This window comes from Arachis hypogaea, chromosome 16 (genome assembly GCF_003086295.3).
Source record: "Arachis hypogaea cultivar Tifrunner chromosome 16, arahy.Tifrunner.gnm2.J5K5, whole genome shotgun sequence".
Lineage (NCBI taxonomy): Eukaryota > Viridiplantae > Streptophyta > Magnoliopsida > Fabales > Fabaceae > Arachis > Arachis hypogaea.
In genome coordinates, this window is record NC_092051.1 from 33188819 (window position 1) to 33203206 (window position 14388).

Here is a 14388-nt window from a genome sequence, read left to right on the forward strand (position 1 = left end):
ATTGCAATCATAGGGAAGAAAACACACAAGAATAAAATATTATGGTCAAATAATGTAACCATATAACTAAGCTCAAAATCTCACAGGTTGTGTGTTCTTAGCTCAAAAACCATGTTCCAAATTAAAATTTTCAAACAAATTTAACAAAAAAGTTTTAATTTAAATTAGTGAAATGCTATAAAAGGGGTCTTGAAAAAGAATTTATCACTCTAACCAAGTAGTGGTAAAAGAACATGCACAAAATCAACAAACATGCAATCAAACATGCAAATGCAACAACTAATTTAACAAGGAGAATTAAACATTGGTGTTGAAATAGGAAATAAATAACCCACGAAAGTTGGTATCGACCTCCCCACACTTAAAGATTGCACTGTCCTCGGTGCATGCTAAGATGTGCAAGTGGACAGGCTACTACAACTGACGCTTTTCTCCAAAGATTATACAGATGGACTTGTCTGTCGCCCCATTGAAACGTCTTTCGGTTCCCTTCTTGGTGGCTATCCTGAAAGAAGAGAAAAGTAAAGAAAAGTAACCCAAAAAAAAAGATAGAAAACAAATAAAATATGGTTAGGTTAATGCCAAATAATGAGGGTCTGAATTACATGGTAGCTACAACATGCAAGTGAGAAAACAGTAGAAGCAAAGAGCATATCAATAGTGCAAAAATTGCAATAAAGGAGAAGAGAGAGTGGGTAATGAAAGACAATATAGATTCATGTCAATGCAAAAGGAATACAGGTATCATAAAAAATTGGCATTGACAGATAAATAATATCACCCAACAATGTAAAACAAGTCACTAAGCACTAAAATAATACCATAAAAGATACAACAGTTGAATAAGAACATTTAACACCAACAGAGAAAATAATAAACGTAGAAAAGAAAATAAAAACATAAACAAAATTAAAATGCAAGGAAGAAGAGTATGCAAATGCAGTAAGTAAAAGAATTGGAAAGAGAATATGGATGAGAATGTAAAGAAATGAAGAAGAAAGTAAGAAAGGAGGAAGAAAGAGGGAGAAATGATAAGAGAACAAGAAACGGACGCGACGCGCGCACATGCATCACGCGTGCGAGTGAAAATGGAAACGGCCATGCGACGCGTAAGCGTCGCTCACGCGTACGTGTGGGTGGCCAAAAGTGCACACTGACGCGTGAGCGTTGGTCACGCGTACGCGTGACTACTCGTGCGACTCCAGCATCATAGCCACACAACTCTCTGTTCAATTCACTCTTTACGCCGAATTTTATTTCCACGCGTACGTGTCGCTAACGCTTATGCGTGGATTGAAAAATTTACAGGGGACGCGTACGCGTGAGGCACGCGTACGCGTGGGGTGGCTTGTGCGCCACACACCCCTTCCACGCGTCTCCATCGCAACTCTCTGTTTATTTTATTAATATTGCGAACCTGCATGTGACGCGTGCGCGTCATCGACGCTTACGCATCGATTGCAGATTTTTTTTTAAATATAAAGCAAAATAAAAGTAATTATGCAGAACTGGAAATTAAAACTGACAAAAATGAATTAAAACTAATAAAAGGAAAGATCATACCATGGTGGGTTGTCTCTCACCTAGCACTTTTATTTACTGTCCTTAAGTCAGACATTTGGTGAGCTCCGTGTCATGGTGGCTTGTGCTTGAACTCATCTTGAAACTTCCACCAATGCTTGGACTTCCAATAAGCTCTAACATCTCCAAGTGAATTCACCAAGCCTTGATGAAGTTCTTTACAAGCTTCGAGCTCCCAAAGTTGATCCTCTTGTATGTCGGTATCCCAAATCTTGTTTCCACACCCGTCTTCAAGTTTATCAACATGATTCCATCCGGGTGGTTTAGCCTTGGAATTCTCATTTAAGCACCCAAACATCCTCCTAGACCCAATCAATTGAGAATTATACCAACCCTTGCAATTAGGCCTTGAGCTTCCAACCATAACGCACCTAAGATGGTGTTGCCAACCGCTAACCATCTCCTTTTTACTCTTAAAACCGCAGATAGCTCTAAGTTGTCCATCCGTTTCAAGCAGACCATATTCAAGTGGGAAGGTAGAGTTTAAGGATAATAATTTTACCCACTTGAATGTTGTGTTGGATGGTAATGGCTTGGGGGGAGGTATCTGGTTTATCAACCTCCCCACACTTAAACATTAGCATGTCCTTATGGTTAGCTTAAGGAGATAAAAAAAATAAATGAGTAGGGAAAAGTGAGACTCATACAATGCAATGTAACCTATGTATATGAATGCAACTATATGATTTTGTCTACTTAGTTGAAAATAAATAAGTTCTCTCAAGACAAAAATAAATTAAATTCCACTAACTCAAATCATACAATAAAAGCAAGTAAACCTGTAAGAAGACAGCTCATGAAAGCAGGGAACATAGAATTAAGCATTGAACCCTCACTAATGGTGTATGTGCACTCTAGTCACTCTAGTGTATAGGGTAATCACTCTACTCTTCTCTAATCATGCTTTCTAAACCTTGTTCTTCACCTAACCAATCAACAAGTATTTAATGTACCAATGCAAACATCATGAGGTCTTTTAAAGGTTGTAATAGGGCCAAGGTAAAGGTGAGGGTATATATATGGCTAAGTGAGCTATAAATTGAATCCTTGATTATCCTAAGCTATCACCTAACATACATACTCTATTTTCTTCTTAAATCATCCTTAGGTTTCCCAAAATTCTCCCACTTTTGTTTTACATACTCATGTATCAACTTTTTTCTTAACTTGTATCACCTATGCATTGATTTTTATTGAACTTAACTTAGCATTGGGGTAATTTTGTCCCCTTATTCATTTATCTAATTACTTGAATATTTTTGGATTTTTTTGCAGCATAAGAATAACATTGCCAATGCACATGGATTTATAATTTTTCTTAGTTTCACATGAGTAGGTACCCAAATTTCCAATATTTTATCATGATACATTCCCTTATTAACCCATGTTCCCACAATTTTCCCATACTTTATTGGCACACAATTCCTATCTTAAGCTAACTAAAGATTCAATTTGGGGTATTACTTGTTTTTCTACTTAAGGCTAGTAATGTGGTAAAATATAGAACAAATAGGATTAAGAGGCTCAAAGTGGCTAATAAAGGCAGATGAAAGGGTAAGCTATTTGGGGTAAGTGAGTTAATGAAATAATGGCCTCAATCATATGCATGCATATAACACATTAAATATTGGACATATAGGATGGAACAAAATATAGATTACAATCATAGAGAAGTAAACACGGAAGAATAAAATTTTATGTTTAAATATTGCAACCATTTCATTAAGCTCAAGTCTCACAGGTTGTGTGTTCTAGATTTTAACTATGTTCCAAATACAACTTCCAAACAAGTTTAACACAAAGTTTTGATTTAAATTAGTGAAATTAATCGAAAATGGGGTCTTAAAAAGAAACGTATTGATTTTCAACCAATTAGAACATGCATGCAAATAACCTATTACTACGTTATTTTATTCTATCCTAAACAAAGAAAAAATTAAATAAATATCCTATTCTATTGGTGCTAGGAAAGAGAAATTACCTCCGAAAGTCAAGTACTGATCGACCTCCCCACACTTAAAGCTTGGCACTGTCCTCAGTGCCATTAGTCAGGAACAAAGGGGGGCTGGTAGCAGCATCTCCACAATTGGGACTATCATGGCTCCATGTACTGGTAAATGAAGTAGAGTCCAGGGTGTCTGGGTCTTCTTTAGGCGGGTGGTTACCAACAATCAGCTCCTTGAGGTATGTAAATCTGCGCTTGTTATGGTGCTCTCTCTGCTTTCCTTTCCAGTCAAGCCGGTCTAATCTCTCAAGTATCTGATGGAGTAGTTGGTGTGTTGAAGGTGCTTGTGATGTGGAAGGAGAAGGGATATCTTCTGCTGGTTCTGTGCTCCGGTTGATAGTGGCTGCTGGAGGTCTGATATACTTCCTGTTAGGAACATATTGATCATCTCGTGGAATCATGGCCTTGGTGTCCCCAGCTCTGTAGGAGACTCTGGCTGCTGAGACTAGATCTGAAACTAAAGCGGGAAAAGGTAGGTTGCTCGCAATCTGTACGTGTCCCATAGCATGCCGAATGTGTCTTGGTAAATTGAGGTGCTGGTCTGTAAGGATACACCAGAGTAGAACAGCCATGTCTGCAGTGAAGGAGGACTCATGAGTACTCGAAAAGATGTAATGGGACATGATCTGTGCCCATACTTGAGCTTCCACGGTGAGTGCTGAAGCCAATATGCTCTTAGGTCGAGATCTATGGTATTCATAAATCCATTTACTGCCAGGTTGTGCTATAACTCTGAGAACTGCGTCCCAGTCAAGTTGGTATGTCTGGCATTTGAATGAGGCTTCTTGGAATGCGTCCAATCCTTCTAGAGCAGGGGAAAGATCTAAAGCTCGTTGAATGGCCTCTTCTGTTATGGGAACTTGCTTCTGACGGACATAGACAGACTGCATGGTTGGCATGTGAAAATTAGAGTAGAATTCAACTACCCATGAAAGATTAACCTGCCGTGACTGTCTCCGTAGGAATCCCCATTGTCTTCGTTCAATTCGCGGCTCAACAAATTTAACAATGTTGGTCGGGAGGATGAGAAGGTATTCATTATTATAATTTCTCTCAGCCAGGATAGGGAACATCTGCTCACAGTAGCGGTTAGTGAACCGCGCAGTGTCCTTTGCTGAAAAAGCTTTTTCTTTTTCATCGACCTTGATGATCCTCTTGATTCGTTTTGTTGAGGGCTTTACTGCTGTTGAAGAGGGCTCTGCCACTAATGTTCTTTTAGTTCCTTTCCTTGCTGGTGGTTTGGGATTAGCTTTCTCTTTACCTTTCCTAGTGGCCATCCTAAAAAGGGAAAATGTAAGTAATTTTAAAACTTTAGGGGTTAGAGCAAGGAAGAAAAGGGTACAGGTGATAATCAATGCACGGTAAAGAAGGATGTCGTTAACACACGGTCGTGAATCCATGTGAAAAGTTCATCAATAGAAATATAGCAAGTGCATGTGATGGCTATTAAATGCAAGATGTTTATTGGCATGCCGGCAAAGGCATGAGTAGCATAGATCAAGCATTCAATGTCCAAGTTAGATTACCAACCCGTTCAAACTAACAACCTGTTTGTATTGACAATTATATATAATTAATAAAATATAAAAGGAGTTTTGTGAAAAACAGGCATTAGAGTAGAAGAATAATTTAAAATAATGATCAATGCCATACGGGCTTTTTCACAAACACATAGCATGCATGGTGAATATGTTATTGAAAGTATTAATTTGAACATGCAAGCAACCCTTTAAGAAGTAATATTAATTGTCAAACAATTCCACAATAACTCACAAGCAAAATATAAAAGTAAATAATCACCTAATTAAATTTCTAACACCAATTAAAGGAATGAAAAGTAAAGAAAAAGAAAGAAAAAGAAAATATAGGTAATGAAAGTAAAAGAAGAAAACATAAATAAAAATAATGGAAAAGTAAAAAATTAAGAGAGAAAGAAAAGAACCTTGATAATGGATGTGAAAAATAAGGAAGGAAAAAGTAAAAAGTGAGAAAGAATAGAGAAGGAAGAAAAGAGAAGAAAGAAATAAGAAGGAAAAGAAAAGATTTAGATTTGGGAATGAAAAGATAAGATGTTTGGCTGATCTGGATAAGCTGTGCGCCGCATGTGACACGGACGCGTGGGTCACACGATCGCGTGGTGGACGATAAGTTCAGGTGATGCGGACGCGTGGGTCACGCGATCGCGTGACCTGATTTGTGCTATTGGCGCGAGTGCAGCCTTGCGTACGCACTACTCTCTGTTTTATACGCATTTTGCAAAAAATCTGGGTGACGCATTCGCGTGGTTGACGCGATCGCATGAATGACCATATTTTGAAAACGACGCGGCCGCGTGTGGCACGCGGTCGCGTGGTAAGGCTTGTGCTTCCAGCATCATTCCAGCCCTACTCCACCATAACTTGCTGCCATACACCAAGTTACGTCAATTTTGTAGGGCCACGCGTTCGCGTAGGTGACGCGGACGCGTGGGGAGGCTATTTCGCAAATGACGCAAGCGCGTCAGCGACGCAGTCGCGTGGGTATATTTGTGCTTAGGACACGCCTCCAGCCACGCTTTCGCGTGACTCTCTGCTTCTTTTCTCCTTGTTTCAAATATACTAATGACACGGACGCGTCAGCGACGCTGGCGCGTCGCGTGCCTCTCTTTTTTTTATATGCAGTATGTAAATGTAAATGCAGGATATATGCAGGTATATGTAGAAATTATGAGAAGAGTCATTAACAAAAATAAAAATAAAAATAGAATAAAGTAAAATAAAACTAAGACTGAAACTGAACGATCATACCATGGTGGGTTGTCTCCCACCTAGCACTTTGTTTTTACGTCCTTAAGTTGGACGTTCCTCAAGCTTATTCTGCTACTGTTGCTTGGTCTTCCAAGAGGAAGACCTCTAGTTCTTTGTGATCCTTTGTCTTTTCTCCATGATAAAGCTTCAGGCGATGTCCATTGACCTTTAGGAATTTGGAGCTAGAAGGATGACGCAGGTGAAAAACTCCGTATGGCTCTGCCTTTTCTACTCTATAGGGACCTTCCCATCTTGATCTCAATTTACCTGGCATAAGCCTCAGTCTGGAGTTATAAAGAAGAACTAACTCCCCTGGTCTGAATTCTCTCCTTTTTATGTGTTTGTCATGGACAGCCTTCATCTTCTCCTTGTATTGCCTGGAGTTGTCATATGCTTCTAGGCAAAGATTCTCTAATTCTGCTAGTTGCAGCTTTCTTTCAACACCAGATTCTTCAAAATTCATATTGCATTCCCTTACAGCCCAGAAAGCCTTGTGTTCCACATCTACTGGGAGGTGGCAAGTCTTTCCGTACACTAAGCGGAAGGGGCTCATCCCGATAGCTGTTTTGTATGCTGTTCTATATGCCCAGAGTGCATCTTGTAGCCTTGCACTCCAGTCTTTCCTATGGGGTTTTACTATTTTCTTCAGAATGTGTTTAATCTCCCTGTTAGACACTTCTACTTGTCCATTGGTTTGAGGATGATAAGCTGTTGCTATTTTGTGAACAATCCTATGCTTCTTCAGTAATCCTGTTAGTCTCCTGTTACAAAAGTGAGTGCCTTGATCGCTCACGATTTCTCGTGGTGATCCAAAGCGACATATAATATGACTTCTAACAAAGGAAACAATAGTGTTAGTATCATTAGTACGGGTAGGAATTGCTTCCACCCATTTAGAAACGTAATCCACAGCTAACAGTATATAAAGGTGACCATTAAAGTTTGGAAATGGACCCATGAAGTTAATGCCCCAAACATAAAAAATTTTACAGAAAAGCATAATCTGTTGAGGCATCTCATCCCTCTTGGATATATTACCAAATCTTTGGCATGGGAAACAAGATTTACAAAATTCAGCAGCATCTTTAAAAAGAGTAGGCCACCAGAATCCACAGTCTAAGATTTTTCTAGCTGTTCTTTGAGGGCCAAAATGTCCTCCACTCTCAGAAGAGTGGCATGCCTCTAAAATGGACTGGAATTCTTATTGTGGTACACATCTTCTAATTTCCTGGTCAGCACCATACCTCCACAAATATGGGTCATCCCATATATAATATTTAGACTCGCTTTTCAGCTTGTCCCTTTGATGTTTATTAAAATTTGGAGGGAAAGTATGGCTAACTAGATAATTAGCTACGGGTGCATACCAAGGAACTACTTCGGATACTGCTTGCAAACTATCAAATGGAAAAGTATCATTGATAGGAGTGGAGTCATCCTTAATGTGCTCAAGGTGACTCAAGTGGTCCGCCACTAAATTCTGGTTACCACTCATATCCTTAATTTCTAAATCAAACTCTTGTAGCAACAGTACCCATCGTATTAGCCTTGGTTTGGACTCCTTTTTAGCTAATAAATATTTTAGAGCTGCATGGTCTGAGTACACTACTACCTTAGTACCAAGTAAATAGGCTCGAAATTTATCTAGAGAGAAAATAATAGCAAGAAGCTCTTTTTCAGTAGTAGTGTAATTAGATTGAGTAGCATCTAAGGTTTTAGATGCATAAGCAATGACGAAAGGGTCGTTACCTTCGCGCTGAGTCAGTGCTGCTCCTACTGCATGGTTGGAGGCATCACTCATAATTTCAAATTGCTGGCTCCAGTCTGGTCCTCTCACAATTGAGACTTGAGTCAGGGCGATATTTAGTTTATCAAACGCTTTCATGCAATCTTCACTGAATCTGAACTCAATATCTTTCTGTAGCAGTCTGAATAAGGGTAATGCTACCTTACTGAAGTCCTTAATGAATCTCCTGTAAAAACCTGCATGGCCCAGGAATGAACAGACTTCCCTCACGGAGGAGGGGTAAGGTAAACTAGAAATGACATCCACCTTTGCTGGATCTACTGAAATACCAGTTTTAGAGACAACATGTCCTAGAACAATCCCTTGTTTTACCATAAAGTAACATTTTTCAAAATTCAATACAAGGTTTGAACTAACACATCTGTCTAATACTTTAGCTAGACTATCCAGGCAAAGGTCAAACGAATCTCCATATATGCTAAAATCATCCATAAATACTTCCATACATTTCTCAATAAGATCTGAAAAGATACTCATCATGCATCTTTGGAAAGTAGCAGGTGCATTACATAAGCCAAAAGGCATTCGTTTATAAGCATAGGTTCCAAAGGAGCATGTAAAAGTGGTCTTCTCCTGATCCTCAGGAGCTATATGAATTTGAAAGTAGCCTGTATAACCATCTAAAAAACAATAATGGGATTTACCTAACAGGTGATCGAGCATCTGATCAATAAATGGCAAGGAATAATGATCCTTGCGAGTAGCTTGGTTGAGACGCCTATAGTCAATGCAAACCCTCCATGAATTCTGCACTCTAGTTGTCAGGAGCTCTCCATGCTCATTCTTTATTATTGTGACTCCAGACTTCTTGGGCACCACATATACTGGACTAACCCATTCACTGTCTGAGATGGGGTAAATGATATCTACTTCAAGTAGTCTAGTTACTTCTTTCTTGACAACTTCTAAGATGGTTGGATTCAATCTTCTTTGAGGTTGGCGGACGGGTTTTGATTCCTCTTCTAAATATATTCTGTGCTCACAAACTTGAGGGCTGATGCCTACTATATCCGCCAAGCTCCATCCAATTTCTTTCTTGTGCTTTCTCAATACACTAAGCAGTTGTTCTTCTTGTTGAGAAGTGAGTTCCCTTGCAATGATGACTGGGAACTTCTGATTATCCTCAAGGTAAGCATACTTGAGGTGTGGAGGGAGGGGCTTCAATTCCAATTTCTGCTCATGGTTAGGTTCTGGATCATCCAGGGCTGGTGGTAATGGTAAAGTGTCTTCATTATGTTCAGAGGGTGTCCCCACACTTGGACCTTGCTCCATGTGCTTCTCTTCTAATTCTTCTTGGTGAACTTCAGCTATAGTTTCATCAATAATGTCAAACTGGAAGATAGAATGATCTTCCGGAGGGTGCTTCATAGCTTCATTTAAACTGAAACTCACTGTTTTACCATCTATCTCAAAGGAGTAAGTTTCTGAGAATGCATCCAGCTTGAACTTTGAAGTTTTCAGGAATGGTCTTCCAAGCAGGATTGATGATGGTCTTCCTGAGTCATTAGGGGGCATTTCCAGGATGTAGAATTCAATGGGAAAAGTGAGCCCCTTAATGCTCACTAATACATCTTCAGTAATTCCAACTACTGTAATAATGCTTTTATTTGCTTACCCAAAACGAGCTGCCGACCTTTTTAAGGGAGGGAGCCTTAAGGTATCATATATAGACAATGGCATTATACTAACACATGCTCCTAAGTCACACATGCAATAAGAAAATATGACACCTCCAATGGTACAGTTTACCATACATGGACCTGGATCACTACATTTTTCAGGTATACTTCCCATTAAAGAAGATATAGAACTACCTAAAGGAATAGTTTCTAATTCATTAATTTTATCTTTATGAATGCATAAATCCTTTAGAAACTTTGCATATTTAGGTACTTGCTGAATAACATCAAAAAGAGGAACAGTTACCTCAACCTTTTTGAAAATTTCTACCATTTTGGGATCAAGTTCTGTCTACTTTCTTGGCTTTCTTGCAAGGTGTGGGAATGGGATAGGGATGGCGCCACTTGCGGCCTCTACATCCTTTTGTGCTCCATTCCTTGGCCGAGCTAATTCTTCTTCAACCTTGTCTTGTACTTCATCTTTCTCTTCAGCATCTTCCATTTTAGCATCTTCTACTTCCACTGAGTCTTCAATTGGGGCGTGATCTATTGAGCTTGGCTCCTCTTGATTCCTCTCTGGCAGTGTGGTTTCGGACCTCAAAGTGATGCCATTGATGCCACCCTTGGGGTTAGGTAAGGATTGAGAAGAAAATCCACTGGAGCTTGAAGGTTGGTTGGTAGAAGTAGGTAGTGATTCTATCCGGGCGGCGAGAGCTTGTAAAGTGGCATTCAGGCCATTTAAAGTAGAGTTCAGTGCAGTCTGCATGTCTTGTTGTCCTTGTGTAAGAGAACGAAGCATCTCTTCATTTGATGAGGAAGTGGGATAAGTGATCTGTGGGACTTGTTGTTGGTTATGCTGTGGTCCTTGTGACTGTCTTAGGTGAGGAGCTCTGTAAGGTTGGTTTTGATTCTGCTGTCTGTTGTTGTTATTCCACCTCTAGTTTCCATTGTTATCTCTACCTCCTCTGTTATAGTTGTCTCTCCAGCCATGGTTGGAATTATCTCTCCAACTTTGGTTGGAGTTGTCCTGCCATCCTTGGTTATAGTTTCCTCCTTAGTTGTAGTTTCCGCCTTGTTGGTTGTATCCCTGGTTCGGGCGGTCATAGAAGTTATGAGTAGCTGCCACAGTGTTATCTTCTTGTTGGAGCTGCAGGCATTCATCAGTATAATGACTATAGTCAGCACAGATTTTGCATACTCTTTGTGGAACTAGCTGTTGGCTTTGTTGTGGTGTGACAGGCTGAGCTTGTTGTTGTTGGTTCAACTGCATTTGCTTTAGTAGGTTGGTCATTTCACATATACTCTGTGTAAGAGAAGAAGTTTCAGTGCTGGAGGAGACCTCTGCAACAGCTTTTGAGTGGGTCCTCCTGTGCCTGTGATTTTTAGTAGACTCAGCTAAGTCGCTGATCAGTTGCCATGCTTCATCTGCGGTCTTATACTTTTTTAGAGAACCATTACTAGCACCATCTAGTGTGGTTTTATCTCGAGGCTTCATGCCTTGAGTGAAATAGTTGATTAACACTAGCCTGTCAATCATATGATGGGGGCATGCGTCCAGAAGGTTCTTAAAATGCTCCCAGTACTCATAGAGAGTTTCTGATTCTCCTTGAACAATGCATGAGATCTCTTTCCTTAGTCTGTCTGTAACTTCAGCTGGAAAGTATTTCTCCAGAAATTCTCTCCCGAGCGTATCCCAGTTGGTAACAGTTGCTTCAGGTTGGGAGTAGTACCACTCCCTTGCCTTTCCCTCAAGAGAAAACAGGAAGGCAGTTAACAGAATAGAAGTTTCATTCGCACCATGACGCCTAACAGTAGAACAGGCTGTCTGGAAATCCCTTAGGTGCTTAATAGGCTCTTGAGCAGGTAAGCCATGAAACTTGGGCATCAAGTTGATTAATGCAGTCTTCAGCTCAAAATCTGCAGCCAGAGTTGGATGATGCACTTGATACGGCTGAAGTGTAAAATCTGGGGCTCCAGCTTCCTGGAGAGTAATCCTCCTAGGTTCTGCCATGTTATCTGCACGTGAATTAACTAAATCAGTAGTAAAGGAGCTTGTTTCATTCTCAGATGGCGGTTCAGATTCGCCCTCAGATGAGACTGGTGAATTGATAACAATCACTTCACCACCCTCAGAGGCTAACCTGCGTCGAGTTCGCCTAATACGTGAAATAGTTCTTTCAATTTCAGGATCAAAGCGGCTAAGCTCGGATCAGGCAGTGAACGCGTCATTCAATGAAGGAAAATATAGCTCATGGTAATAAAATAAAAATAAAATATTCAAATAAAAATAAAAATATGTACACTAATTAATAACTTAGCACACAATTGCAACTCCCCGGCAACGGCGCCAAAAACTGGTGCGTGGCAGAAGTTAGGCCAATTAAGAGATTATAATATCATAGAACAGTGTTGCAAGTATAGCTCTTAACCAGCTAAAATCTGCCTCACCAATTTAAAAAGAGTGTCACAAAAATTTAGAATAAAAATACTGGGAGTATGAATCCCAGGTCGTCTCCCAACGAGTTGTAGGAAAGGGTGCTATTTTATTAATTAGGAATTTTCCGAGAGTTTTGAGAGTTGAATAATGGGCAATTAAATAATTGTAAATTTAAGCAATAAAAATAAACTAAGAATAATTATTGATATTCTAAACAAAAAGCCTTGATTGGGGGAATGATTAATTGAAAGTTCTATCCTTGTTGGGATCTCTTACGTGTAGTATTAAAAAGGTTGTTGTTTTCACTTAGTTAACCCTTACTAAATAAAGAAAAGTCAAGCGATTGAGCTAACTCTTATTCGCAAATCCTAGTCCTCTCCCTTGGGAAGGTCTAGCGTTAGTAAATACAGAACTAGTCAACAATTTCCAGTTTAAACAACACTTAAGCCTTCCAACTCAAGTGTCTCCTTTTAATCAACCCCCATGTCAAGTATGGAATCTAATCCATTGACATGGATATAACGCTCATAAAAATAATAGAAGAAGACATGATAAATTAAATAAAAATAGGGATTTAAATTGATTAAAAATAAAATAATCCTTTGCACTAACAATTTATGAAAATAATCCAATTACTACTTTAAACAATAATTAAGAATATGAAATAAATAAAAAAGTAAGTAAGGAAACAAACTAGAATAATGTCTTCAATGGAGGTAATGACTTCTTCAATATCCAAAAGCAAAAGCAATAAACTATGAATGTAAAGAGAACCTAGAGGGGAAGTAATCCTCTCTAAATTCAGATCTAAAAACCTAAAACTATCCTAATAATAATATGTGAAGTCGTCTAAAGTTGTGTAAAGAGGTGTGTAATCTCTGTCTGCGTGTGTGTTGAGTCTCTGCATGTTTCCTGGCTTTATTCTGTGTTTCTAGGCCAAAAACTGGGTCAAAACGCGGCCCGAAATTGCCCCCAGCGTTTTCTGTTAAGATTGCAGATCGCGCAGGTTACGCGTACGCGTTGTCCACGCGTTCGCGTCATTCAACGATTTTTCTTGTCACGCGAGCGCGTCGTCCACGCGTTCGCATTATTCGTGTAGACTCCAATCCACGCGTACACGTCAGGCACGTGTACGCGTCGCTGCATTTTTCTCTATTCCACGCGTTCGCGTCAGCCATGCGCTCGTGTCAGTGTTCGCTGGTCATCTCCTTAGTTTCTTGTGTTCCTTCCATTTTTGCAAGTTTCCTCTCCATTCTCTAAGTAATTCTTGCCCTATAAAGCCTGAAACACTTAACACACGGATCACGGCATCGAATGGTATAAAGGAGAATTAAAATATACTAATTAAAGATCACTAGGAAGTAAGTTTTCAATCATAAAACAATACTAGGAAGGGATTATAAAATCATGCAAATCATATGAATAAGTAGGTAAAGGCTTGATGAAACCACCCAACTAAACACAAGATAAACCATAAAATAGTGGTTTATCAGTATCTCTAGTGGCGGCCTTGCCAATGTATGCTTCAATCTCTTGGGCTCCTCTTTGATGATCTCCACCTCTTGACAAGCTTCTGCAACATTGACCTCTTCTTTAAGTCCAATGGGGGGGGGGATTCAATTGTTGATAAAAACTCATCAATTATTGAATGCATCTCATGATCAACCTCCTCCAAGTCTTCAACCATGACATACCTTGGAGGTTGTACACCCTCCTCAACATCAAATTCAAACATTTTGGAAGGATGCTCTATGACTTAAGATTCCCATGGAGGTTTTGTATCTCCTAAGTCCTCAACCACTTTCTCTTCTTTGATAATTTCGGTTTTCTCCACTTGCTCTAGTACAAAATCTAACTCCTCCTTGATAACTTCCACCTCTTGACAACTTTCTTCAGTTCCCCTAATTCTTCAACTACTCCTTCATCTTCAAGGGTCTCTCCTACCTCCACTTTTTGGGCCTCCTCTTGCTTCTCTTGAAGTATGTATGCGTGAACCCGATCCATTACGTCCCTAAGATGATCCCTTCTCTCTTGTTCCATGTCAATAGCATAATTGGGATCATGTTGCTTTTGGATTGATGGATATGGGTGAAAAGTAAGTGCACCAGAGCTTGAGGGTTGAGTATTGGGGGTAAAGGATGGATCCACACGGG

The 14388-nt window shown here is 39.6% G+C and overlaps 1 non-coding gene across 1 annotated transcript; it reads left to right on the plus strand.

Moving 5' to 3' along the window:
• Positions 1–11329: 11329 nt before the first annotated feature.
• On the plus strand, positions 11330–11437 carry LOC112760321 (small nucleolar RNA R71). Its single transcript, XR_003180767.1, has one exon. It is a non-coding gene; the product is annotated as a small nucleolar RNA R71 (small nucleolar RNA).
• The last annotated feature ends 2951 nt before the right edge of the window (positions 11438–14388 follow it).